At 41.1% G+C, this 27,607-nt stretch overlaps 2 long non-coding RNA genes across 11 annotated transcripts; both read right to left on the bottom strand.

Moving 5' to 3' along the window:
* Nucleotides 1-1,776: 1,776 nt before the first annotated feature.
* Nucleotides 1,777-4,296, bottom strand: LOC139830590 (uncharacterized). The gene is made up of 4 exons (XR_011743313.1): nt 3,618-4,296; nt 3,008-3,498; nt 2,704-2,757; nt 1,777-1,918 (listed from the first exon to the last, which is right to left on the bottom strand). It is a non-coding gene; the product is annotated as an uncharacterized lncRNA (long non-coding RNA).
* Nucleotides 4,297-4,369: 73 nt separating this feature from the next.
* LOC127305119 (uncharacterized) lies at nt 4,370-10,920 on the bottom strand. Of its 10 annotated transcripts, none has more exons than XR_011756189.1 (9): nt 10,526-10,920; nt 10,315-10,364; nt 9,676-9,814; nt 9,379-9,536; nt 6,917-7,071; nt 6,669-6,712; nt 6,051-6,182; nt 5,495-5,596; nt 4,370-4,843 (listed from the first exon to the last, which is right to left on the bottom strand). It is a non-coding gene; the product is annotated as an uncharacterized lncRNA (long non-coding RNA). The 10 variants fall into 10 exon arrangements; XR_011756187.1 differs by having other exon boundaries at nt 10,519-10,920; XR_011756185.1 differs by having other exon boundaries at nt 9,676-10,364.
* Nucleotides 10,921-27,607: the final 16,687 nt, after the last annotated feature.

The raw sequence follows: 27,607 nt of genomic DNA on the forward strand, positions 1-27,607 counted from the left end.
CATCTCGTCAATAGGTTAGTTCCGGAAAACGCATCAAAACGATATAAAGTGTGAACAAAACATGCATGTATTGTCATAAAACAAGCATGGATCATAAGAAATTATCGATACGTTGGAGACGTATCAACCATGCAGCTAGCGAGTATTCATATGTACTGCATGAGCCCCCAACTTTTGACTTCCCATGTCGGAAAAGGCCTGTTTAATAATCTGGAGCAGTGAGGTATCCCGAAGTATCTAGAGGGTTCCAGTGTTTCAGGCTTTCAGCATCGCCAGTCCAAGGGAAGGATGGGTGACGAATCCGTGCATTCACATCCGTTAGATCTGAAGAGTCCTTGTATGATGAGCGGTAGATTGCAAATCAACGTCTTCAATTACTTCAAATGAGCATTGGCCGGAAGGCTGACAGAGTGAAAAAATTCAAATTCAAAAGCTTATGTATAGAATAGAAAAGAAATACAGTAAATAAAACATGTAGATAGATAGAGGAATAAATAGATATTCTAGATAAATAGATTTTTTAGCCCAAAAAAGAAGAGGACGGGGAAATAGCAGACACCTCCCTCGCGCACCTAAACTTTCGAATGCGCGCCCAATATTTCGAACGCTCGCCTTTAACCGGGCACCCAGCCCACCTTGTTCTTCTCTTGACACCTCCTTCGGCGCCCTGTTCTTCTCTAGACACACCCTCAGTGAATCAGGTCGCGCACCAAAACTTCCCCAAGCTGTTTATCAGCCGCGTCAGCCGGCGACTGCTGGTGGCGCCGTTCTTCTCCAGCCGCACCGGCAGGCGCGGTCAGCTGGTAGATCCTTACGGTATGCATGCTATCTTCAGGCCTGGGAAAGTACGACTCATTATAGCTCAATCGAAGTCAGTCGCCGTCGCCTAGCCCTTATAAGTTCGTTAGTTCGTTCGAATCGGTCATTTGATGTTGTTTTCCTCTCGATGTGTTTGTTTGACATTGTTTTCTGCTTTACCTATTTGCTCGAATTCGTTCGTACTGTACACTGTACTGCTCACCATTGCCCAATGTCTATAGTCGTCGCTTGGTGCCAGTCCTCTATGGCCTGTTTGTACTCTTATTACTTCTGGGTTCTTTGCACTGCTAATACATCGGTTGATTTACGGCCAAAAATAAGAAAGCATTTGTTGTTATTATATTGCTTTCGATTGATCTGTTCACCCCAAGCATTTACAGAAGTCGCAAGAGATTCAAGGATGAAATGGCTCTCCTTGTTCGTAAGGCAAAGAGGAAATCATATCATGGCTTATCATCATGGGTAGGACTTTTTTTAGCTAGACTAGATGACCCGTTGCGCTATCGCGCAAATGGCATAATCAAGTCACAATTTGAACCATAATTTCATCTTATTTTAGTATTAATAATTAGTATATATTTCATTGTTCACGGAAATAGCGAGGAAATATCCAGAACAACACGAGATTGAATTTGATCAAATAATAATGCAAATTTTGAAGTGGCAACAATACCATATTGCAAGTGAAGTGACAGTAATGTCAACATAAAACTCTACGGCAAAAATACCAGATTGCATTGAACCAAGAAATAGAAGCTACATAATAAAACAATTTCATTTAATCTGCAACCGATTCATCTTTTGCCAATGTGTCAAGACAGCACCATCGTCACCACCCTGCCAATAGAAATTCAGAATATATCATAATTTCTAAAGGAATGATATAGAAACAGAACTTGCATAGCAGTATGGAAGATCAGAAACGTGTATACACAATGTAATTAGGTTGTACCTAATATACAAACATCATGTGCAGACATAGCATAGCAGACCAACTACTGCTTTGGTTTCTTACCCGTCCCACCCGACTTGGCAACAGTGTTGGTCCTAAGACCAATATGTATGTTGTAGCAGAATCAACCATAGCTTGCACAAAAGGCTGAATAATTTTGCATGAGAAACAAGTTAAAGCATGAACAACACATAATAAGCAGCATGGACAGAACTATAAAACATGACAACCAACATCTGGCAAATACTTTATTTTATTATATATAGCCGTGGCTGCCATTACTTGGTGTGATTACTGACATGTTAACTGTTATATTTATAGGCTAAAACTTTACAAAGAAAAGTAAATATTTTAGAGAAGGCAAACAAATTATCTCTTTCATGCAGCAATTGGCTTGTTCTTGCTCATGCAAGAGAAAGATAAACTCGTCACGTGCTCGATGTCGCGATTTATATCTACCTAGAAATGGAGGCTTCAGAAAGGAAAATAAATTAATTTGGTCCACCGCTAAGTCAGACCATATTAATTTATTTAGCATATAACAATAAAACTATTTTTGCAGCACATACTGGAACATGAATTAAACATATATATACTAAGCAAAGAGAAGGCGGAATCAGGATGGCATAACTGGAATCAGGATGGCATAATTGTACATGTAACACTGATATGGTCAATCTAAATGCGGAGACATGTCATAGCAGAAGATACAAATCAAATATATCAATCAGAAGTAAGAAGTCGAACAGAAAAGATGACTCATAATGGTATTTGGAAATATGTGACACACTTGCTACTGAAAATTGTAACAAGTACACATCAATCAAACCGAGTAGTGGCTGTGAGAGTTTCCAAACATGAACTAACACCAGCTGAGAAGGTAGTAATTGCACTACTTCAAAAAAAAAGAGAAGGTAGTAATGCACGGGTACCTAAGGAAGACCTCGCACTCGATTCACAGCTGTCAGAATACCTCCAGGTACTGCCTAGTAATATTTATCATCAGCCAAAAGCCAAAAGCTTGACAGCATGGAAATGATTAAAATAAACCAAACAATCATCACACGCTATATTCCAGATGGCGCCAAAGTTTATCATCTGTGCTACATCCTGGAAAATTCTCCTTAATCATATAATACATAAGAGCATCATATGGCAGGGATAGCTAATTAGAAAACCATCCTAGCCTCCTGGAACCACTATTACTACTATTTCAGGTCAAAGGAAAAGAAATACCTCATGAGAAGGACTATGCGAGTGAATTGCAGCTTCATTTTGGCCCTGATAGTGAACTGCAAGCTAATATTGAATAGTCAATCAGCACGTGTCTGCTGCCAATAGGAAAATTAATCTATTGTTCTTATTCAATCATAATGGGAAGCTAAAAAATATAAATCCTTCCTCCAAATCAGCCACTATGACATACTGCCTCCTTGTTACATACTGACAAGAAAACAAAATGAACACAAATTCTGTGAGCGGTCAGAAATATTAGTAATTATACAACGTAATATCAATATTTTTGTTCTTTTTATGAGGAGCAACGAGCAAGTCTCTTATTAAAAGAGCAGTAAGAGAGAATATGATTATGTGAAGACTTATTAGCAGAAAATATTTGAGAGATGAATAAATGCTCAACTATCGTGATGATAAATGGAGCAGATCGACAAAATATTGTGGTTTGATCACAGGAGCTCAAACTGGATCAGCTGATTCCAAACGTTGTTCTGGGAAAATGAAATTTAACATACATTAATTAGTCTGAGCAATTTGGCAGCAGTAAATGCATAAATTCTACTGCATGCGGATAACTTGAATGAGGTGAGCAAGGAATATGATGATGTACCATCTGAATGTCCATTAAATCTCCGGTGTCGTTGAAGTACTTCAGCTGAAATATGGAAAACCAATCAGACATTATTCGACTCCCAAACATAGAAAGATAACAAGATATATTGAAAATCTGAAGAAAGTTGCTCATTACTGATGCCATGTTGTTAAAAGTATATCATATGCTCTCATAGTATTATTTGAGGTCTTCACACTTTCATGTCTACTTCTACATAAGCTGAAGGTTCTTTCCAACTTCCATGATTTTGTGGATGACGAGACGGGAGACACATGAGCTGAAATTGATGCAGAGGCTGGGGCTGCCCCATTTCAAAAAAAAAGGAGCTGAAACTGAAAGCCGACTAATCACCCAAAATAGATGATTCCATCTTCAGCTTTTCTCGGTAAGATACATCTCAGCCATGGCTTATCTGTTCTACAATTTCCCAGCACTGAGAGAGAGAAGAAGAATTCAGAGACATGTGCATAGCGTGCTACCAAAGAAAAAAAAGTATCCAATCGATCTGGATAGCTTGCTAAATTAAGCTAGCTTTGCAGCCAGCAGCGTGCTTCCTCGCACTCACCACGCCAAGATGTCGGCGTTGTACGCCTAGATGCCACTGCCACACGCTATCGAGTATACACTGCCACGCCAACAACGCATAGAGGAACAGATACTGAGATGGAAGAGGATAGGAGAGGGGATGGACTTGCCTGGTCCGGTCGTCGCCCGCTATCAATGCTACGCCTCCTTGTTGAGGCAGGGAGTTGCGGCGCTCTGGCAGAACACCTGCGGTGGCAGGGCTCGGCGAGCAGCTTCGGACCCCTAACCACTTCGGCGGCAGCGGCACGTCGCTGCTGGTCATGCTGCCTGGTTGAGATGAAGTGGGCAGGAAGAGATGAGTCTGCAATGACCTGCACCTCCTTTCCCCACACGCATGGCAACCTCGCTTCCCCGCACCGGCCCAGCCCCATCGCGCCGCTGCCTTGTTTAGACGCCTCTGTTCACCCGGCAAACCACATCGCCAGGAAGTCAAGGACGGAGAAGAGAAGATCCTCCACTGAGAAGGGGCCACTCTGTTGTCCGACCGCCATCGCTATCCGAGCTCCCGCGATGACCAACACCACCTTTTCCCGCACGCACGACAGCCCCCCTTCCCTGCACCAGCCCAAACCCATCGCGCCGCTGCCTCGTCCAGCCGCCTCTGTTCCCTCCAGCACCGTGCTCCATTTACCAAGTACCTTTTAACCAGAAAATTACTCCATGTAAGAATTGAGTAGTTCAGAGATTGGGGCATGGTGAAAAGAAAGTCAAGCTGACACCTGATCTGCTACGTGGGTCTATATCATCAACCAACATAGACCTTGTAGATATAAAAATATCAATAAATCTCATGGGGTTACTGAAACCAGGAAGTACATAAAGAAAGCCTCGGCAGAAGCACTTTAGACCAGATTAATTATAACTTAATCTTTCAAGTTTAAACGTTATGCATTGATCTATGAAGTTGAAAAGCTTTGTCTAAAATGATTACATGAGAGGAGTAAAACATAATTTACGGCACATCAGGGACCATGTGTATTTCTAATGCATACATCAGCTTTAATCTTTTGACCACAGAATGCTATTTAGATAATAAACAAGTGGATTATGCTCTATTATTCCCTCCATGCACATGCCAACACCAACCTAAATAAGAGAAAGGGTCAAAAATAATTATCCCCATTCGGGAAAATTTAAAAATGTTCTTTTCTAGGGGAAGAGCAAAGGAAACTTGTACTGCTAGTAATAAATATACATAAGAACTGAAAGTAAAATGTACCGTTTTTGAATTGCACATAATATATCACTGTTTTACTCCAAATACAAAAACGGCGCAAGATTATATGTACCATTCAGCATGAAACACTTCGGCACTCAAAGAAGCCCAAGGGATGGAGAGGCATAGAGTCTATATCCTCCAAAACAGTGATGATAACCATGGCACTTTGCTTCTGCACAAGGAGAATATGCTATGTCAGCCCGAATATGAAATCAGAGATGCAAAATGAAACAATGGCTTGGGGGATATTCATGGGATAGGGTTACTATTCACTGGCTACTATGAAATCAGAGATGCAAAATGAAACAATGGCTTGGGGGATATTCATGGGATAGGGTTACTATTCACTGGCTACTACTACCAACTATATACAAAACAAAAAAACCATTTTCTACTTCACCTAAAAGGAATGTACCAATGCTGCAATAACATGTATACAATACTCTCTGGATATGGACCATGAATGACCAATCCCTTTTAATATGGACCATGAAACCATTTTGGACGGACCATGAATGACCAATCCCTTGAAATATGAGCTTGTTAACACATTCATTGAGTAAGATGCATAAATGCAAGGATATGGAAAATGAAATACCAATGTAACTCTCTCTGCCACAGCTCACCTTAACCAGTATCAGAGATGCATAGCAGGAATTTGATAGACCCACCCCTGTATCCTTGTACATATTGGCATCATCCAGAGCATTTGTCTTCTTCACTCATATGCAGCCATCATCATGGTCAATCTCCATTGACTGCATACATCAAATGCCACCCCATTTGCACCAAAAATTAAAATAGATGTAAAAAAAACTAAAGCACTTTTCTTTTCTTGAGAAAATAAATGAACCATATCACTACCCATGGCCGGAAGCATATGTTGTCATTGTATCAACGAACTCAAGGCAGTTTAGCAGTATCAACGAACTCAAGGCAGTTTAGCAGTCCTATTCTATCAACAAACTGATGTCATTCTTTTTAGTGACAGCATGCTTCTGTACGTGTGTTGAATCTAAATCGGAGGCATATGCATTGCCGAAACTCATAACTTTTCAGGTTCAAACTCGTATTTTTCAGCTCAAATAATTCAGAGTTTAAACAGTAACAATAATAAACGCTGCGTGTATACTATTCAACAAATTAAAAAAATTGAACACATCTATCTTAGAACCAAATACATATTTTCTTCAAAGCAATTCTTTACGATGCAGCAGCTTCAAAAATTTAGCACAAATACTAACATAAAAAAGGCAGCCTCAACGATGCCAAACCTGTTGTTGATAACCTGAAAGGAACATATATATATCAGTATATATATGATTCATCAAGCATCTCTTCGTTGTGATAAATCAAAAAAATGTAAAAACTCAAAGAGAATGAGAGGTTTAATCGCATAAATGTAAAAAAGTCAAAGAAGCAAAATAAAATGGAAATTTACGAATACACATTAGAAAGGTAAGATCACTCCAAGAGATCATAAGGTGAAAACCTGATCAAAGGTTGCCATAGAATGGTAAGATCACTCCAAGAGATCATAAGGTGAAAACCTGATCAAAGGTTGCCATCTGATCTGTAGCAGTTCTTCACATGCAATCATCTCTTCAGCAACAACAATCTTAGGAACATACTGTCAGGCTGTTGCAGCTGCCATTCACGAGACATATATCCATTGGCATGAGAATATATGTATATATGTGCAACTCTTATATGTAAGCAAATCAGGAACCCTGAGAACAAAATCTGAACAATTATCCATCTACACATTTCGGAAACAGACTACTTTCTGAATCAAATCTGGGCATGAGCTAATACATGGTTTGGGAATGATTGTCATATCTCAAGAGGAGAAATTGTAAAACGGATTCAGTGACATATTCGGTCATCTCCGGCACCTTCGTCGCCGGTTACAACTGGTCAAGCCATGTGTAACAATATTCAAGCCATGTGTAACAATATTTTTTATTTTGGTCGTAGACAACAATTGGTTTTAAATATTATAAATTGGTTAGGCACTTCATCTACAATAATGAAAAACATTAGAAGTATTGTCAAAAGGTAGCAGGAGCATCCAAAAGAAGAGCAAGTCAATTCTCTGTGCAAGATGAAATACAGAACATTCAGGCTATCGCTAGATTGTACAATGCCTATCTGGCTGATCTGCAGCTTGCGAACGATTGACTAAAGAATGCTGAACTAAGCGATCCATAGGGAACCCATACCCATGTGTATCATATGTACGATTATCAGGCTGTTTATCTCTATCACACATATGCTGTCAAAAAGATCAGTAGTATATGTGGTATATTCGTGTGTGTTAGAACCGCCAGGCACCAGCCCATGAACTCAGGCTAAGTTTACTACGCAGTGTCTGAGTTTGTTAGTAGTTCCTACAAAACAAAGCTCTATCAAAGTACGACATATTTTCTTGGCCATGAAACATTGTAGTGTTTTAACAGGTCTTCTATTTGTATGGTCTGCAAATAGAACCCCAAATCCAAGATCTGAAGTGTTTGTTCTTCAGTTTAGCACACGGACCTGCTACATAGAGGGACTGGATGCACACCTCACAGCAAATGTCAACCATCTAAGAACCTACGTCAAACCGAAAATTTAAGATTGTTTGATGTTGGGATCTGAACTACCACATGTAGATTTACCTTAGGATTACCATGGAGCAGCAGCAGGTCTTAAATGCAGACAAAACTTCATAGACATAGCATAGAAAATTCAAATCTAATAGAAATTATAGCATAGGGCAGTAACATAAGGCAGGCGTCAGTGTTTAGTCCCAAATTTGATCTATGGAAACATTGGTTCTGTTTTACTCTTATTATAGCTGCACATGAACACAGCTCAAATCCTGAAGCAACATGTGCTTCAAACAGAATACTTTGGCCAAGAAGCTCCCATTTCCTTAAGATATTTGAAAAGAAAACACTGACATAGCTAAGCAAGTGATAGATCTCTGAGAGTAAGCTGAAATACTCAAATTGCTAAATAAAAAAGATGGCCATCAGACCAATACAATCATTCAGTGCCTACCCATGTCGTGAGCATGTGCGTTGAAAATAACAAAGTAAATGCAGACATGCTACACAAATGCCTCTCAGAAAGCACACCATAGAAAGCCGATGTACTTAAAAAAGATATCTTCAATAGATCTGCTTTCATTTTTTCTTAACCCACAAAATGAAACAGATGACAGCAACAAATGCAGCATAAATACAGACAGCACCAGCGATTCAAAACATATGTAGAGAATATCGGCAGAAACAAAGATTTCTGAGCATCAGATCGTGCTATGCATAAAAGCAGATAAATTTTAGTTTCAGTCAGTAGTTCGTGGCATACATAGACGTAGATAAAAATTTAGACCATAGGTTGGGCATATAGGATATCGTAGGGCTCCTCATCTACTGCTGCTACAACAGCGGAGAACACCATAGACCTATATTTATTAGCACATTCTAAACAAATCCTTGGGCGGCATGATAGGAGCAGAAGGTTTAGTCGACATGCTTCAATGCAAGGAAGAACAACAAAGCTGCACCTTTACTCACTGCAAACCAAAAACACAACAGAGAGTGCACATGGAAGGAGATATAGGGAAGGTGCTAATTTTCTCAACAATTAAATGAAATATATTGAACTACACAAACTTAGAAAGACATATATACAGCTCAATTAAACGAGCATTGCCGCTATATATGTACTATGGTTTAGCAAAAATCTAACTTGGCATTTTGCATATATGACACTGTTTGCATGGAAATCAAACATTCTTAAAAAGGAAACACGCACGCAACTCGGTATTAAATAACCGGTGAATCAACACAAAGCACAATGCATATATTAGCACCTTGAGCCTATACATGGATATGTACTAATATAAAACATGGACGCCAAGAGTAAATAAAACAATTATGATGTGGTAAAGGAATAAAGTTGTACCTAGTAAGTAATTGGTTGGAAGAGAAGCATGCAGAGCCTTCAAAAGCAAGGAGTAAAATTGTGAAGCATTACATGCAGACATTCAAAACTTCATCGTCTTCTAGTAAAAATACAGACATATATTAATCCATGAATGTTCATCCCAGCTCAGCAACACCCTGCAAACAAATTTATTTTATAAGTTTCCATTTACCACCATGTTATGATCTGGAAGCTATTAAAAACATCAGATTGTTTCAGCAAGCAAAAATCACAAATAACTCAAAATAGAAATTATATATCTAGGTCCATACAAACCGCTCGGTCAGTGGACGTGACACCGACCCCACCCGCTGTGTCGACGTACACTCGGCTTTTGGACATGACGTGAAGTACTTCCCTACCGTAGTGAGCTGCAGAGAGTATGCCATGCCCCCATTGTTCAGATGATGGATTTCTGTCAACCGCAAAATAGAAGAAAACACTTTTAAGGTTCCTTACATTCTCTAGCATGTGTCGTACACAAAGAGGAAAAAATTCATACCCAATTAGATCAATATCATTGGCAAAATCTCCACAACATTACTTTGCTGTATAATAAATCTATTTGAAGCCAGACAGTTAAAATCAAGTAGTATTAAAAGCTTTCCAAAATTTAGCAAACATTAGAACCGGAATGATTGTCTCGAAAAGCATGTTCTTTTGACTCGGCAACACTCAAGCTTTTCATTTGTCTAAAGACGAACAAAGACAGGTTTCAAATATAAAATAAACTATTAACATGTGTCCTGAAGGTGGCATAACAACTACAATATTAACATATTTGGTTACTTGTAGAATAGGAGCATTTCTTGAGTTATGTAGCATTGTGACTACAAAACAAAATCAGGAAGAAAGTGTAAAGTTGGTGAATACAATCGGAACTAAAGGGACATTGGCATAGGAGGAACCAGAGACTTAGACCACTATGTGAAGCGCTCCAATCAAATTCCTCAATGTTGCATGCTCTGTAAAAAAGAAAATCTTTGGTGGTTCAGGATACTCCACTGAAAATAAATCTAAATGACACAGTTTTGCACCTGATCTGCACTGTGAAATAATCACATAATGAAAGCATTTAATCACACGAAGAAACTTCAGAAAAGAAGGAGCAAAACTCACTCACAACCTGCCATGGCGAGCGGGCTGCGTCACTTTAGGTTGACGCTCAACATCTCAAGTCTGGTGCTCTTCTTCTCCTCTCGTGCACTTGTGCTGTGGGAACAAAGTTTCTTCCATGTTGCTTGCTGCAGATCGCTCGATTCTCCGATCCTGGACGGGCGAATGGACTTAATTCGGTGCGATCGGCTGATGCCGACGTTTGTACCGACACCGACGGGACTTGCTGAGCGGAAAACTGCGCACGTTTCCGACAGGACAAACGATCGTAATCGCCGACAAACGCGAGGTCTGAAATAAAACTGGAGTGTGACTGGCAGCGGAATCAGGCTCAGAGGCCCCATCAGAGATCAAGCCATCACTGCGCACGGAAGTGGATCGACTCACCGATCGAACTCTGGATACGCAAACCCGATCCCCTAGCTCGCTGATCGATCACACGGAGAAATCACGGGCAGAAGCGCGCGAGCACGTACCGGCGCGGCGTCGATCCCCGCGGCGCCCGGCGAGTCCCGCGAGCGAGTCCCCCTCGGAAGCGGCGCCGGCCACCACCGCCACCAACGCGAACGCGACGGCCACGGCAACGGCCACGGCAGCGGCGGAGTAGCCTCCCCGACCTCTTCCCATCCCGATCGGCATCGGCGTACTTCACTCTCGCTCACGGCAGCTCAGTCCCCCAGCACCGCCGCATCCAGGCTGGTTCCGCGCGGGCGGCGCGCGGGACACGCGGGCGGCGGGAGTGGGAGCGATGGCGGAAAGGTGGAGTGCGAGCGAGTGGACGACACCGGCGCTAGTCGACACCGCCACGCCGCACGCCGCCACTCGCGCAGGTTGAGGGCCCCACCGATCTCGTCTCCTCGCTCGCGGGGAACGGCGAGTCCGCCACCACTGGCGCCGCACGGGTCGCCGCCGTCCCTTTCCACTCCTCTGCACCGGATTGGGGAGGAGAAACGAGAGGAGGCGGCGGCTGATTGGGAAGGAAGAGAGGAGGCCGAGATTGGGGGAGAGGAGAGGAGGCACGGGATTGGGAGGAGAGGCTCGCGGTAGGTTAGGTTTTCACTGCATTTCATTTTCTGAGCGACGCGACTCCGGATGCCCACCGTAGCAAACAAGTGGTCCCACTTAAGCGCGGACCCAGACGTCATACACCCTCAACGAGCAGCAGCGGGTGAGAAAAAAATCACTGAATCGGACGGCTGTAGGTAAAAGTGGGAACCAGAATTTACTGTGCGGCTGAAACGGACGGATCAGATCATTTTGCCCCTTTCAGATGGCCTGGTTGAGAGGGTAGTCTTGGAGCTTTTATAGGAGAAATTTTGCTGTTTGGGATCTATGATCCTTTTAGTTGCTGCTCTCCAGTAACCTTTTCCCTCTTTTTTATTACAATGAAAAAATACACAGCGAGGAAACCACTGTCCAGCCTAAAAAAATAGACCTCAGTTGGTTTGCTGAAATCGGCTCAAATAACGTGGCATTTAGTTATATAGTTTTATATTCGACCTGTTTGCTCAGATATGTTGGTTTACAATCGTGCGCAACCTGTTGGGCAAATATGGACACAGCTTTAGTGACTTTCAGGTCAAAATTCCAGTGGTTGAGTGATTATTGGTTGGATCCATTCCTGAAGTCACGGCTGGACTTTTGACCTGAACGTCAGTGTAGCTGCGTTGCAGCTCCAGTGACGTTCAGGTCAAAAGTCCAGCGTTGACTTTGGTTCAATATCAGCCATCCAAAGCCAATCGAACGCACATGAATGTATCCAACCAAAAATCACTCAACAATTAGTCATTTCCAGACTAAAACAATGTTTATTCCCAAACTATTTTTTGAATCCGACCAATCTTTCCCAGAATGCAGAAGAAATATATAAGATTTACTCGAATGTTGTTCTTTTTTCTGGACAGTTTGAATTTTAAGTTTAAAGTTGGTTGTAAAGCATAAAATGAGGTTTATTAATAAACAATATGGCTGAATCTGACGAAGATCCCCCAGAATGCATAACCCAACATATAAGATTTACTGGATTTTTGTTTCAAAAACTTCTAGGCAGTACGAATTTTAAGTTTAAAATTTTCTCGTGAAACTTAAAATGGGTAAATTTTGAATCCATTCTCGTGCGTTCGATCGGCTTTTGATGGTTGTTACTAAAACAAGGGTTAATTGGTTCTATGCCACTCCTCAATTCACAAGTTGTGTTTATGCCATTACAAAAACTGAAGTTGTGTTTATGCCACTCTCAATTCTCAATACCCCCTTCTATGCCATTTTCAACAATACAACATGAAAATGGTTCAGTAAATAGTCATATTTCAGTTTATACTTTCGTATCGACCAAAATAATCCTGTGTTCAGATTTGGAGCGCCTTTTGGGTGATTCGGGCACAAAAAAATCCAAAATTTTCAATTTCTGGCAAACAATAGAACTTCTCAGAAAAATCTAAAAAGTTACAGGAAATAAAAGGCACTGAAACGAGTATACTGTTTTAATTTGAGCCATTTATGTGTAGATTTGCATAAAAACTGATATTTTCTATTTTGTCTAGAAATTGGTAAAATTTTGTCCAAAAATTCAAACTTATTCGAAAAATCTGAAAATTTTACAGAATGTCAAGAACACTAATATGAGTCTACTATTCTAATATGAGCCATTTCTGGGCACATATGATCCATTAAACATAGGTGCAAAGTACGGTCCGGATTATCTGTGAGAGTATGTACAAACTGTAGTATAGGGTACAAATACTGGATACATAGGCAGTATATGATGTTGTATTGCTGAAAATGGCATAGAAAGAGGTATTGAGAATTGAGAGTGGCATAGACACAACTTCAGTTTTTATAATGGCATAAACACAATTTGTGAATTGGGGAGTAGCATAGAACCAATTAACCCAACAAAACAAAGTCACCGATTGACTTTTGACCTGAACGTCGGTGAAACTGCGTCCAAGTAGGACTCATTATCGCTCAATCAAAGTTAGTCGCCCAGCCCTCGTTAGTTCGCTCAATCGATCAGTTGATATTGTTTCCTCTTGATGTGTTTATTTTACATTGTTTTCCGATTCTCCTATTTTTTCGAATTCGCTGGTACTGTACACTGTACTGCTTCCCATTGCCAATGTATGTAGTCGTCGCTTCGTGCTTGTGGTCTACATGGCCGTACCGCAGGCATGCCATAGTGCTAGTATCTTAGCTAGTACGTAGTAATAGTATCATGCATATTGGTCCCATAAAAATGATGATGTGGCAGCTAATTAAGGAGGAAAGAGGAGATTAGAGTAACATAGGTGGATTCCGTATCATAGCGCATATTACATAGCGCATACTACGAGAAAAGTTAATGCCTAACAAATCTTCTACACAAATTTGCACTGAGATTTTAAAAAATAATAAATATAGCATATCTATGATAGTACTCCATGATACCACCAACTATAGAGATAGTATCATACACAAGTATCATATGCATGATACTACTACATGATACTTAGCACTATGGCCAGCCTAAGGAATTAGTTGTGCTTAGGAAATTTTCAATCACATTAAGTCGAAAGCCCCCCAAGCCACCCACGCCTCTTTAGGCTGCTCATAGTGAGGAGTAACTTAGACTAGTAACTTATGCCATGTTACTAGTCTAGGTTACTACCTTCATAGTGGGTAGTAACTTATATGTGGTGTGATACATTGTGTCATTTATTATGTTGTAGACTCATTTTGCCTTGGGGTGTGCGATGTTATGGTAACATAGCTAGTTACCACCTCACTCTCTTTCTTCATTTATTCGCATGCCATGTCACCAATATGCCTTGAGATGTGTGATGTTACTAGCTGTGTTACTCCCACTATGAGCAGTCTTAGAGCAAGAACAATAGTGTAGCCAGCAGCTGGCTATAGTGGTTTGCCATGTCATCTATAGCTAGCTTATAGCCACCATGTACAATAGTTGACTCTAAAATCTACTACTTTATCAAAATCATGGCCCACCTTTCACTCTCATAAAGTGCCTAGGAGCACGTGCTAGAGCAGACTTTTGCATTAGAGCCCACTTCTCTCTCCTATTCTCACTCCTCCAACTAAACCAAGATACTACCTCCATACCGGATTAATGGCCATATACAAACTTCAAGAAACAAGTTTGACTACTAATTTGGTCAATAAAATATAAGATATATATCACAAAAATTATATTATTGAAAACATTTTTTGAATACGAATCCAACGGTATAATTTTTGTGGCATATATCTCTTATTTTGTTGACCAAATTTATAGTTAAACTTGTTTCTCGAAATGCGTAATTGCCCATTAGTCCGATATGGAGGTAGTATAATATTTTATTTCTTATAGCCAGCTGACTGTCTATACCTTATTGTATCGATCGATAAGCTTGATGAGCAACCCAAACAAACAAACAAAAAGACTGTACCTTATTGTACGTGCTCTTACCCGTATCTTCTCTTTCTCTTTCATCGCGAGTGCAACTAATTCAGTTAGTCTTCCAATGAATATTAAAATTTTGTCTCAATGATTTTTATGAAGAACTAATTGAAGATTCATTTTTGAAAGATGTCATATTTCGACAAAAAATTAGCACTTTTGAATTCTTAGATTGCTTTTTCACATGATGCACTTCTTTTAATTTATTTTACCACATACTACCTCCATTCCTATAAATAAGAGCACACACATTTCAATGTGAACATTTACCAAATAAATAGGACAACAATATCACGATCATATAATACATAAGCAACATTGTTAGAATCGTGTTGGAAAATACTTTCTAATGATACCAGTTTTATATCAACTATTTTTTATGTACTTCATCCTGAAAAATTGTTTCAACTTCATCAAAACTTGCATTTATCTACAAAATAAACTCATCTAAATACATGTATATCTACATAAATTTGAAACATCCTTTTTAAATAGAGATATAGATTAATATTTTGTCAAAGATAAAATACGAATAACAAGGGTGCATTGTTTAGTGAAATGGAGTGAGTAGTATATATAAAATCATTTTAGTTTCCAATGATCATGTTGATGTCCTCTATTTCTTGTTTTGCTCAGGGCCTTCGTATTCTCAGGTACGGCCCTGGTGGTCTATGGACCTGTTTATAGTCTTATTACTTTTGGCTTCTTTGCACTGCTAATAGATCGGCGGAATTACGGCAAAAAAGAAGAAAGACTATGTTGGTATTGTATTGCTTTCGATAGATCTGTTCGCCCCCCAAGAATTTACAGATGGCACAAGAGATTCAAGGATGAAATTGCTCTCCTTGTTCATAAGGCAAAGATGAAATCATATCATGGGTAGAACATTTTATATATATTTTGCTGTTTGGGATCTATGATCCTTTTAGTTGCTGCTCTCCAGCAACTTTTGTACATATTTCCCTCTTTTTATTAATAAAAAGAAAAAATACAAAGTGGGGAAACCCACTAGTCAGCCTAAAAATAAGATCTGTTCGCTAGGTAGCCATAGTTTTGCACTCAGTTCGTTTGCTGAAATCGGCTCAAATAATGTAGCATTTATAGTTTTATATTCAACCTGTTTGCTCAGGTATGTTTGCTTACATTCGTACGTGACATGTTTGTTGAAATAGCTTATCGCTTCTCTGACCATCTATCTCCTCAACAGATGGACAGGACTTGGATATTATTTCACTCATTAAACACACCAACATATTGGAGTGGTATTGAAGACTTCATGAAGCACGTTAGTGATTTTACTGACGGTGACACGACAAAGGAAGTGATTTTTTCATGCCGCGTATGTTTGAATATTGGGTCCAAGCCTCAACATGTAGTCTCAGATCATTTATTCGTTCATGGGATGGACAAGACATATATTAGGTGGATTAACCATGGTGAACACTATGATCAGCCTGACATTATTGATCCTCTTTACTCTGATGGTTATCAGCCTGAAGATGTCGTCCAGGATGAGGCTACTGCTAATTTGTTACGGGATCTGTATCCATATGCAAGCCAACAGCCCCGTGGTTATCACAAAAAGCCTCTTTTCCATGACCTGATAGAAGATGCTAAGCGCTTAGTGGCCCCTGGTTCTGTTGTGTCAAGATTTGAATTAATTCTGAAGTTACTTCATGACAATTCATACCTGGGGATTACCAATAAAGCCTTCAATGCAATTGCGAAGACATACAGCGATGCACTCCCTGGGGCTGGACTGCCAAAATCCTTTTATGAGGTGAAGCAGTACATCAAGGTACTGGGACTTGGATATGAGAAGATTGATTTTTGCAAAAATAACTGTGCACTGTTTTGGATGGAGTATAAGACCTCGATGAATGTCCAGTATGTAAGGAGTCAAGATGGAAACATGATGGAGCTGGTGGTAAGAAAAAGATTCCTTGGAAGGTTCTGAGATACTTTCACTTGTACAAAGATTGCAGAGGTTGTTTGCTTCAGAACAAACATCTCGGGAAACAAGATGGCACAAAGAGATTCTCACACCCGACCCTGATTTACTGAGGCATCCTGCTGATGGCGATGAATGGACGCAATTCGACCTGGATCATCCAGATTTCGCTGCAGATCTAAGGAACCTGAGACTTGGCCTTGCTACAGATGGATTCAACCCATTTGGCAACATGAGCAACTCGTATAGCATGTGGCCAGTACTAGTTACACCTTACAACCAGGCTCCCTGGACATGCACCGATCAGTCGAACTGTATGATGGCCTTACTCATCCCAGGTCCCAAATCTCCTGGGAAGGATTTTGATGTGTTCATGCAGCCTCTTATTAGAGAGCTGCAAACATTATGGGAGGGTGTCCCTACACGGGATGTGTGTCAACCTAAAAAACAAAATTTTCTGTTACGTGGTGCTGTACTGTATTGCACCCATGATTATCCAGCTTTGGCACTATGTCAGGCAGAGTAACATCAGGTTATAATGCATGTGTTCACCGTGATACAGATCAGTTGGCAGTGAGGATAATAAACAAGATATGCTATATGGGCCATCGCTGTTTCCTTCCAATGAATCACAGTTTCCGAAAAAATAAAAAAAAATTGCAATTTATTGGTGATCATTCCTGTACAAAGACTGAACCTCAGCACTTTAAGAGTCACGAGTTGGAGGCGCACCTAGAAGCGGTCAGAAATGTTAAACCTGGAAAACCACCAGCCGCCACAGCAGGTACAACAGAGAAGAATACAGAAGATGCAGCAGCAGTAGTAGCAGGCAGAAAAAGGAAGAAGAGAGGAGATGAACCGAGTCTAGCAGCTACCAAAAGGAAGATGGGAGGTGAAATAACAGCATGTACCAAGAGGAAGGAAATGGAAAATGATAGACTGAGAATATTTTATAAGCGCAAGGCCACTCTTTGGGACTTGCCGTATTGGGCTGGTAAGAAGCTTCGGCATAATATTGATATCATGCACATGGAGAAAAATATATGTGAGATCATTGTCGGCACATTACTCAACATTCCATCCAAGACAAAAGATAGCTCCAATGCTAGGATTGATTGTGCAACATTGAATGTTAACATGCACTTGCAACTGGATCGTAATGACAAAGTGAACAAAGGCAAGGAAAAACATTATAAATTTCGAGGCGCGGAATTCACATTGCTGATGCCTAAAAGTAGATTATTTTTTGAGTACCTCCGAGGTGTGATGTTCCCGTTCGGATTTGCTTCCAACATTGCAAATTGTCTCAATGCTGAAGGAAACAAGCTCCAAGGGTTGAAAACTCACGATTGTCACATCCTGCTGCAAAGGCTTTTAGCTATTGGCATTAAAGATTTAGTGAAGCCAAATATGTACAACGTGATTGCAGAGTTGGGAAAGTTCTTTAGGGAAATATGCAGTAAAACTCTAAGCATAGCTGTTGTAAAACGTCTTAAGGTGGACATAGCAGTAATCCTGTGCAAGCTGGAACTGATAGATCCTCCAGCCTTCTTTGATGTGATGGTGCATTTGGCTGTTCGTCTACCTAATGAGGCACTTTTAAGAGGTCCGGTACAGTATGGATGGATGTACCCTATAGAACGTCGATTGTGCACTTTCAAGAATACAGTTAGGAACAAAGCTAGACCGGAGGCTTGCATTGCAGTGGTGTATATTGCTGCTGAAGCATATACATTTGCCTCAAGATATATTCCTGATATTGAGACCAAATTCAGCCGGGGTCGCAGAATTTTGGAAGTTGGAGGATCTGTTTTTAATCATGGTGTTGAGCTAATAGGAAAGAGGACCGGAAAAACATTAGAGCAGTCTGAATTTGAACAGTTGTCTTGGTATGTGCTGAATAATGCTACAGAGGCTGATGAATATGTTAAGTGAGTACTATGCACACGAAATCCTCAGTTCCTCGCATATACTATGAACTTGTATCATAATGAAATATATTCAGCTGACTTGGCTATGTTTTGCAGGTTGTACATGGAAACGAATGGAAAGTTATCGACACGTGGGAGTGGGTTTCAGGACTGGTTTGAGAAACATGTAAGATGTTCAATTGCACTCTGACTTGTCTATGTGTTTTCACATGAGATGACCTCTTGTCTATTTTGTAATCGTAGATATCGAAACTCCATGCGGAGAATCCAGGCGCTGTTAGTGCTGATCTCCTTGTCCTATCACGTGGTCCAGATAAGAGGGTGTTGGTAGCTGCAGCTTGCAATGCCAATGGTGTCCATTACAGCTCCTATGAGCGTGAACAACATTTGAAGACACGAAATAGTGGCATCACAACCAGTGGAGATCACTTGAAAACCAGAAAGAAGAGATGAGAGTCATTTGACCATTATGGTCACATAGAAGAGGTTATTCAGTTGTTCTATAGTGATAAGGTTACTGTCCGATCTGTGGTTCTATTTAAGTGTTCTTTGTAAAACCAAGATCCAAGCAAGGGCAAAGGTGCCAGAAATGATGGGTATTTCATATCAGTCAATACTACTGCTCAGTGGTACAAGGATGTTCCTTATATTTTGGTACCTCGAGCGGCCAAGGTACTTTTCTTGGAAGACAGATCTAGAAAAGGATGGCAGTATGTGCAAAACTTTGTGGCAAGGAACATATATGATTTGGATGAGAATGCGGATCCAATAATCTGTGCCCAACAAGATGATTTCGCTGGTTGTATGCAAACTAAAGTTGCTGACATTGATGAAACCTCGTTGGATACAGGTATCCCTGCACATGATGGAGAAGTAGATTTCACTATTGAGGTTAGTATAGTCGACAAAGAGATGGATAAACTGAAGCTACCTGGTGAATCTCAGGAGGAGAATGGACACGACGAGCAGGATGAGACCATGCACGAATATCAGAATGAAGACAGAGGTGATGATGATGATTAGACTCTTGTCTCTGTATCATGCTGTGAGATGAAGAACCATGATTTGTTTTGATTTTTCTATTTGGAAAATGTATGAGTCCTGAAGACCATTATCTGTTGGATTGTAATCCCATGATGACTAATTATTTATGTTTGTTGTCCTACTAAAAGTTGGTCAAACTTAATTGTGTGGAAGTAATCCCAGGCAGTTTGATTCATAGGGTCATATCCCATAGGAAAATAGAATGATAATAGATCAAAGTAATGCAAAATATCTTATAACCAGATTCAAATAGAATTTCTCTTGACATAGGATTCAAGTTGGCATGGCATCCCTATCATATATAAAGGGTTTTTATTCATACTATGCTACAAATCGAAAATAAGATGGCTCAGCACTTTATCGTGGCAGATAGGGCAGCTTGCGTTCGTTACAAACCAGGAGAAGATGCACTTCCTATGGAACGGGTGTTTGCATCCCCGGAGACGCAACGTTGTGCGCTGCGACAACCCCATCATGCATATGCTGCAGTGGCCGTCCTCCGGCGCAACTAGGACCCAACTGTCTTGCAGCGCCAGCAAGTTGACGATGAGCCGGTGGTCCACCCTAAGGGTGAGGTCGAAGTGGAGGCCACCGACCCGACGACACGCCTGCTGCCACATCAGGTGCATGACATCGTAAGGCATGATGATGTCCCACTCCTCCTCCGTGAGGTTCAGGTTCTTGAGCAGCCATACACGGGCAAGAATCTCGCGCATAGTTCGCACGACATTGCCCCCACTACGCAGCTCCCTCGGAGGCAAGCCAAGATCCAGCACCACCTCTTCGCAGGGTGTAGTGGTGATATCGTCCTCATCCAATGGGGCATGGAGGGGGCCGGCCATCCTCCTGAGCTCGTACGTCCTCGAGAAGAAGATTTGCATTGTCATAGTGTACGGGGACGCCTCGCCCACGGCCGGCGGCTCGCCGACGGAGAAGTTGGTCGTGCTTGCCGACACACGGCAGGCACGAAAGACATGGGGCTAGACTCGATGATGCGCTCGCGTGAGGAGCGCTCTAGTAGGGGCGTCGCCGCCATTGGGGATTCTTCGGAGGGGTGTAGACTGGCGGCTAGTCGACGGTGAGGTGGTTGGTGTGAGATCTCTGGGATGAGGCCAGGGGAAGTGGGCGAAGTGCTCGGGACTAGGGACTGCCCTCAACTTTCCGCAGTAGTGATAATAATTGGTGGACGAGGGAGACTAGTCCTGAGACTACCCAAAGTTGAGTATAGTAGTAGTACATCATGTTCGAAGGAAAATGCCCAAGATTTATTATCAAAACTCAAGCTAATTTCGCCTATTTTGTTCTGCCATTTTTTTCTTGAACACAGTTCTGCCGTTCATTAGACATCATCGAACGACCTTGGTCTTTGGGATTCGCTGCTACAGTGCCATCTACTATTTTCTACCCAATTCCAGAAACATCCATAAAGCTATAGATATCTTTCCTACTTGTTGGCCCCACCCTATTTTTTAAATCTTTTCTTCCTTATCCCCTTCGCTCATGCTAGCAGCTACTAGCAGCCATTGCTACACCAGCGAGGTGATCTCTATGATAGGCACGGTTTTAGTAAGACATCAAGTTGTAGATAGCTAACCATGAGACACATGCCTCTCTGGTTGAGACTGAGCTCGCTCTTGTGATTGGGCTCCAATGGTCGAGGTGAGTCACAGCTTCAATGACAGAGGTTTGTGCTGGATGTAGGCACTGGGATAGAATTAATTACCACAGAGGCGTAACTAGCACTAGATGGAGAAGGAATAGTACACACATCGGACACGAAGTCATGTCTGGCGAGCAGCTCGCATTCACTTGCATCAGTGCGGTACAACAAAGATGATGAAGAAGGATTGGAGCTTTGAAGGTAGTCAGAAAAGTTACAAAAAATAACACGTGCAAAACTTAACCTGTATAGACGCACATACATGGATAATTTTACATTTCTGCATGAGAAAGACATGTCAATTTTCAGTAAGACATGGTTTGATTTGTCAAATTTGATGCTCCTTAATGCGTTTTAAGTGAAAATTACAGGTTTATTCATTATAATTGCCGATTTTTAACATGCAAAGCACGTGCAGCTAACTAGTAAACTATAAGTGTGTGATTGCTTGCTTCCAAAATAAGGATATGTAATCATTTTATATAAGGTAGTACCAATTAGTTGTTATATTGCAGAACTTAAAGAGTTTTGAGAGATTCAACTCGTTGCTACTCCATAAGAATGGTCATGTTGACAAATTTGATCCCATGTTGAACAGAGCCAGAAACATTTCTAAAACCTGAGCATGGAAGAGGCTAGGGGTACTCTTCGCCGGTACGTATCTCTGCGTAATAGGTACCTTAATTTGGGGCGCGCGTGGACGCTGTGGTACCCCGAGCTCGAGACGCTGCCATACCTCTAGCTCGACCCGCGACGAGGCATGGCGGCAGTGGCGAAAGGTAAAGCTCCTGCTGACAAACATATTAGGAATAATTAGGCAACCTTCAGTAACCCATGTTCCATTTTTTTGTCAGGATAACCCCATGTACCACCTTCCCAATAGAAAAAGTATTGTTCAACCTTCCCCTATTGGGCCCAATATTTCACTTTGGGTTGCCAACGACCATCTACATGGTAATTGTTATCGGCCTACTTGCTCCGGCTGTCGAAGCCCAATAACTACAAATGGGTCTTTCTTCTCATGCAATTTCCTCCCTTTTCTAATGAAACACAGATCCTATGATTGGCAAAAAAACATGGAGATTCTACATAAAAGTTGTTTTTATTTATTTTGAATTATTGGGTTCCAATTTTTGAAACTGATCATGCCCAATATGAAAATCCTTGATCGCTCTATACCCACACGGAACGGTATTTTTAAAAATTCATAAAGTGGATTTGAAATTTAAAACATATCCTAATAATTCCATGATTTAATCTATCAACTTGCAAGATCTTGGAGCGAAAGAGCTTGTATTAGTATGCAGAATCCTCAACGTTTCAAAGGCGGCAGGGGATCAAAAGAAAAAGGAAGTAGCCAGAAATTAGGGGTCAAAAATAAGTCCAACAAAGAAAACTTTTATTGTTCGTAGAGGATGACATGCGGGATCCATGAGCCAGCAGCTTACTCAACGTTTCAAAGGCGGCATGAGATCGCAAGAAAAAGGAAAGTGACCAAATATCAGGAGCCAGAAATAATCCAAGACATGAAACTTTATTGTACATAGAGGATGACATGCGGGTCCCATTTTGAAGCAGCGGTCTCAACGTTTCAAATGCGGCTTGAGATCAAAAGAAAAAAAAGTAGCCAGAAATTAGGGGGTAAAAAACTCCAAAAAATAAAGTTGATTGTACATAGAGGATGACATGCGGGTCCCATGAGTCAGCAGCTTACTCAACGTTTCCATGGCGGCAGGGGATCAAAAGAAAAAAGAAATAGCCAAAAATCAGAGGGTGAAAAAATCCAAGAAAAGAAACTTTTATAGTACATAGAGGATGACATGCGGGTCCCATGAGCTAGCAGGTTCCTCAACGTTTTCAAAGGCCGCTGGGGATCAAAAGAAAAAGGCAAATGGCCAGAAATTAGGGGTAAAAAATAAATCCAACATAGCAAAGGTTTATTGTTCATAGAGGCTGACATGTGGGACCCATGAGCCAGCAGCGTCCTCAATTTCAAAGGCGGCACATGATCGAAGGAAAAAGGCAAGTGACGAAAAATCAGGGGGTAAAAAAAATTCCAAGAAAAGAAACTTTATTGTACATAGAGGATGACATGCGGGTCCCATGAGCCAGCACCTTACTCAACGTTTCACAGGCGGCATGAGATCGAAATAAAAAGGAAAGTGACCAAATATCAGGAGCAAAAAATAATCCTAGAAAATAAACTTTTATTGTACATAGAGGATGACATATGGGTCCCACTAATACAAGCTCTTTCGCTCCAAGATCTTGCAAGTTGATTGTACATAGAGGATGACATGCGGGCCCCATGTGTTAGCAGCTTACTCAACGTTTTCCTAGGCGGCAGTGGATCAAAAGAAAAAGGAAATAGCCAAAAATCAGAGGGTGAAAAATAAATCCAACAAAGGAAAGGTTTATTGTTCATCGAGGCTGACATCTGGGACCCATGAGCCAGCAGCGTCCTCTACGTTTCGAAGGCGACTGGGGATTGAAAGAAAAAAGGCAAATAGCCAGAAATTAGGGGTAAAAAATAACTCCAAGAAAGGAAATGTTTATTGTTCATAGAGGCTGACATGTGGGACCCATGAGCCAGCAAAGTCTTCAACATTTCAAAGGCGGCAGGGGATCAAAAGAAAAAGGAAGTAGCCAGAAATTAGGGGTGAAAAATAACTTCAAGAAAGGAAACTTTTATTATTCAAAGAGGATGACATGCGGGACCCATGCTCCAGCAGCTTCCTCAATGTTTCAAAGGCGGCATGAGATCGAAAGAAAAAGGCAAGTGACCAAATATCAGGACCCGAAAATAATCCAAGAAAGGAAACTTTTATTTTTTTTGTGAAAGAAAGGAACTTTTATTGTACATAGAGGATGACATGCGGGATTCATTTTGCAGCAGCGGTCTCAACGTTTCCAAGGCGGCACGGGATCAAAAGAAAAAGAAAGTAGCCAGAAATCAGGGGGTCAAAGAAATCCAATAAAATAAAGATTTCAATTGGGCTGCATCTGGCCATCTAGGCCTTCGAACTATTGTGCTGGCGCCTTTTGACTCGAACAATTTCAGCCCACTCCAAAACATGAAAGTCCTTTTTTCGAGAAAAAAAATGAAAGAACTATGTTTCACAAAAACAAAAAACAAAGAGATTCAACATATAAGTTTGTTATGTTAAAATAAAGATTTAATTTATCCGTTTGCAAAGCTCAGAGCGTAATACACTGTTTATTGTCTGCAAAATAATCAAGATATCACATGTTTCTTGTACGGGGAGGCTGACATCGGGGACCCATGAGCCAGCAGCGTCGTCAATGTTTTAAAAGCGGCAGGAGATAGAAAGAAACAATAAACCAAAAATCAGTTGGTAAAAAATCCAAGAAAATAAACATTTATGGTTCAGAGAGGATGACATGCGGGACAGATACGTCTCCAACATATCGATAATTTCTTATGTTCCATGCTTGTTTTATGACAATACCTACATGTTTTATACATACTTTATGTCATATTTATGCATTTTCCGGCACTAACCTATTAACAAGATGCCGAAGAGCCAGTTGATGTTTTCTGCTGTTTTTGGTTTCAGAAATCCTAGTAAGGAAATATTCTCGGAATTGGATGAAATCAACGTCCAGAATCTTTTTTCCACGAAACTTCCAGAAGTCCGAAAGGGAAACGAAGTTGGGCGACGAGGCGACGCCACAGTAGGGCGGCACGGCCAAGGCTTGGGCCGCGCGGCCCTAGCGTGTGGGCCCCTCGTGGCGCCCCCTGACCTACCCTTCCTCCTACTTAAGCCTTCGTCGATAATAACTCCAGTACCGAGAGCCACGATACGGAAAACCTTCCAAAGACGCCGCCGCCGCCAATCCCATCTCGGGGGATTCAGGAGATCGCCTCCGGCACCCTGCCGGAGAGGGGAATCATCTCCCGGAGGACTCTTCACCGCCATGGTCGCCTCCGGAGTGATGTGTGAGTAGTTCACCCCTGGACTATGGGTCCATAGCAGTAGCTACATGGTCGTCTTCTCCTCATTGTGCTATCATTGTTGGATCTTGTGAGCTGCCTAACATGATCAAGATCATCTATTTGTAATGCTAGATGTTGCGTTTGTTGGGATCCGATGAATATTGAATGCTATGTTATGTTGATTATCAATCTATCATCTATGTGTTGTTTATGATCTTGCATGCTCTCCATTGCTAGTAGAGGCTCTGGCCAAGTCGTTACTTGTAACTCCAAGAGGGAGTATTTATGCTCGATAGTGGGTTCATGCCTCCATTAAATCTGGGACAGTGACAGAGAGTTCTAAGGTTGTGGATGTGCTGTTGCCACTAGGGATAAAACATCAATGCTATGTCTAAGGATGTATTTATTGATTACATTACGCACCATACTTAATGCAATTGTCTGTTGTTTGCAACTTAATACTGGAAGGGGTTCGATGATAACCTGAAGGTGGACTTTTTAGGCATAGATGCATGCTGGATAGCGGTCTATGTACTTTGTCGTAATGCCCAATTAAATCTCACACTACTCATCATAACATGTATGTGCATTGTCATGCCATCTTTATTTGTCAATTGCCCAACTGTAATTTGTTCACCCAACATGCTATTTCTTATCGGAGAGACACCACTAGTGAACTGTGGACCCCGGTCCATTCTTTACATCGAATACAATCTACTGCAATACTTGTTCTACTGTTCTCTGCAAACATCATCATCCACGCTATACATCTAATCCTTTGTTACAGCAAGCCGGTGAGATTGACAACCTCACTGTCACATTGGGGCAAAGTAATTTGGTTGTGTTGTGCAGGTTCCACGTTGGCGCCGGAATCCCTGGTGTTGCGCCGCACTACACTCCGCCGCCATCAACCTTCAACGTGCTTCTTGGCTCCTACCGGTTCGATAAACCTTGGTTTCTTACTGAGGGAAACTTGCTGCTGTACGCATCACACCTTCCTCTTGGGGTTCCCAACGGACACGTGCTGTACGCGTATCAAGCAACAAATTTCTGGCGCCGTTGCCGGGGAAAGAAGAAAAGCTACACCACCGAGATATCTACCTCCCACGTCAACCACGCACCAGTTGTGGACAGCAAGCTAAATTTCTGGCGCCGTTGCCGGGGAGATCAAGACACGCTGCAAGGGGAGTCTCCACTTCCAATCTCTTTACTTTGTTTTTGTCGTGCTTTATTTTATTTACTTCTTTGTTTGCTGCATTATATCAAAATACAAAAAAAATTAGTTGCTAGCTTTACTTTATTTACTATCTTGTTTGCGTTCTCTATATTAAAAACACAAAAAAATTAGTTACTTGCATTTACTTTATCTAGTTTGCTTTATTTACTACTGTTAAAATGGGTACTCCTGAAAATACTAAGTTGTGTGACTTCACAAACACAAATAATAATGATTTCTTGTGCACACCTATTGCTCCACCTGCTACTACAGCAGAATTCTTTGAAATTAAACCTGCTTTACTGAATCTTGATATGAGAGAGCAATTTTCTGGTGTTAGTTCTGATGATGCTGCTGCCCATCTTAATAATTTTGTTGAATTATGTGAAATGCAAAAGTATAAGGATGTAGATGGTGACATTATAAAATTAAAATTGTTTCCTTTCTCATTAAGAGGAAGAGCTAAAGATTTGTTGCTATCTTTGCCTAAGAATAGTATTGATTCATGGACTAAATGTAAGGATGCTTTCATTGGTAGATATTATCCTCCTGCTAAAATTATATCTTTGAGAAGTAGTATAATGAATTTTAAACAATTGGATAATGAGCATGTTGCCCAAGCATGGGAAAGAATGAAATCTTTCGTTAAAAATTGCCCAACCCATGGACTGACTACTTGGATGATCATCCAAACCTTTTATGTAGGACTGAATTTTTCTTCGCGGAACCTATTGGATTCAGCTGCTGGAGGTACTTTTATGTCCATCACTCTAGGTGCCGCAACAAAGCTCCTTGATGATATGATGATTAATTACTCTGAATGGCACACGGAAAGAGCTCCACAAGGTAAGAAGGTAAATTCTGTTGAAAAACCTCCTCCTTGAGTGATAAGATTGA

The sequence above is a fragment of the Lolium perenne genome, chromosome 1 (assembly GCF_019359855.2).
Source record: "Lolium perenne isolate Kyuss_39 chromosome 1, Kyuss_2.0, whole genome shotgun sequence".
In the NCBI taxonomy this organism is placed as follows: Eukaryota; Viridiplantae; Streptophyta; class Magnoliopsida; order Poales; family Poaceae; genus Lolium; species Lolium perenne.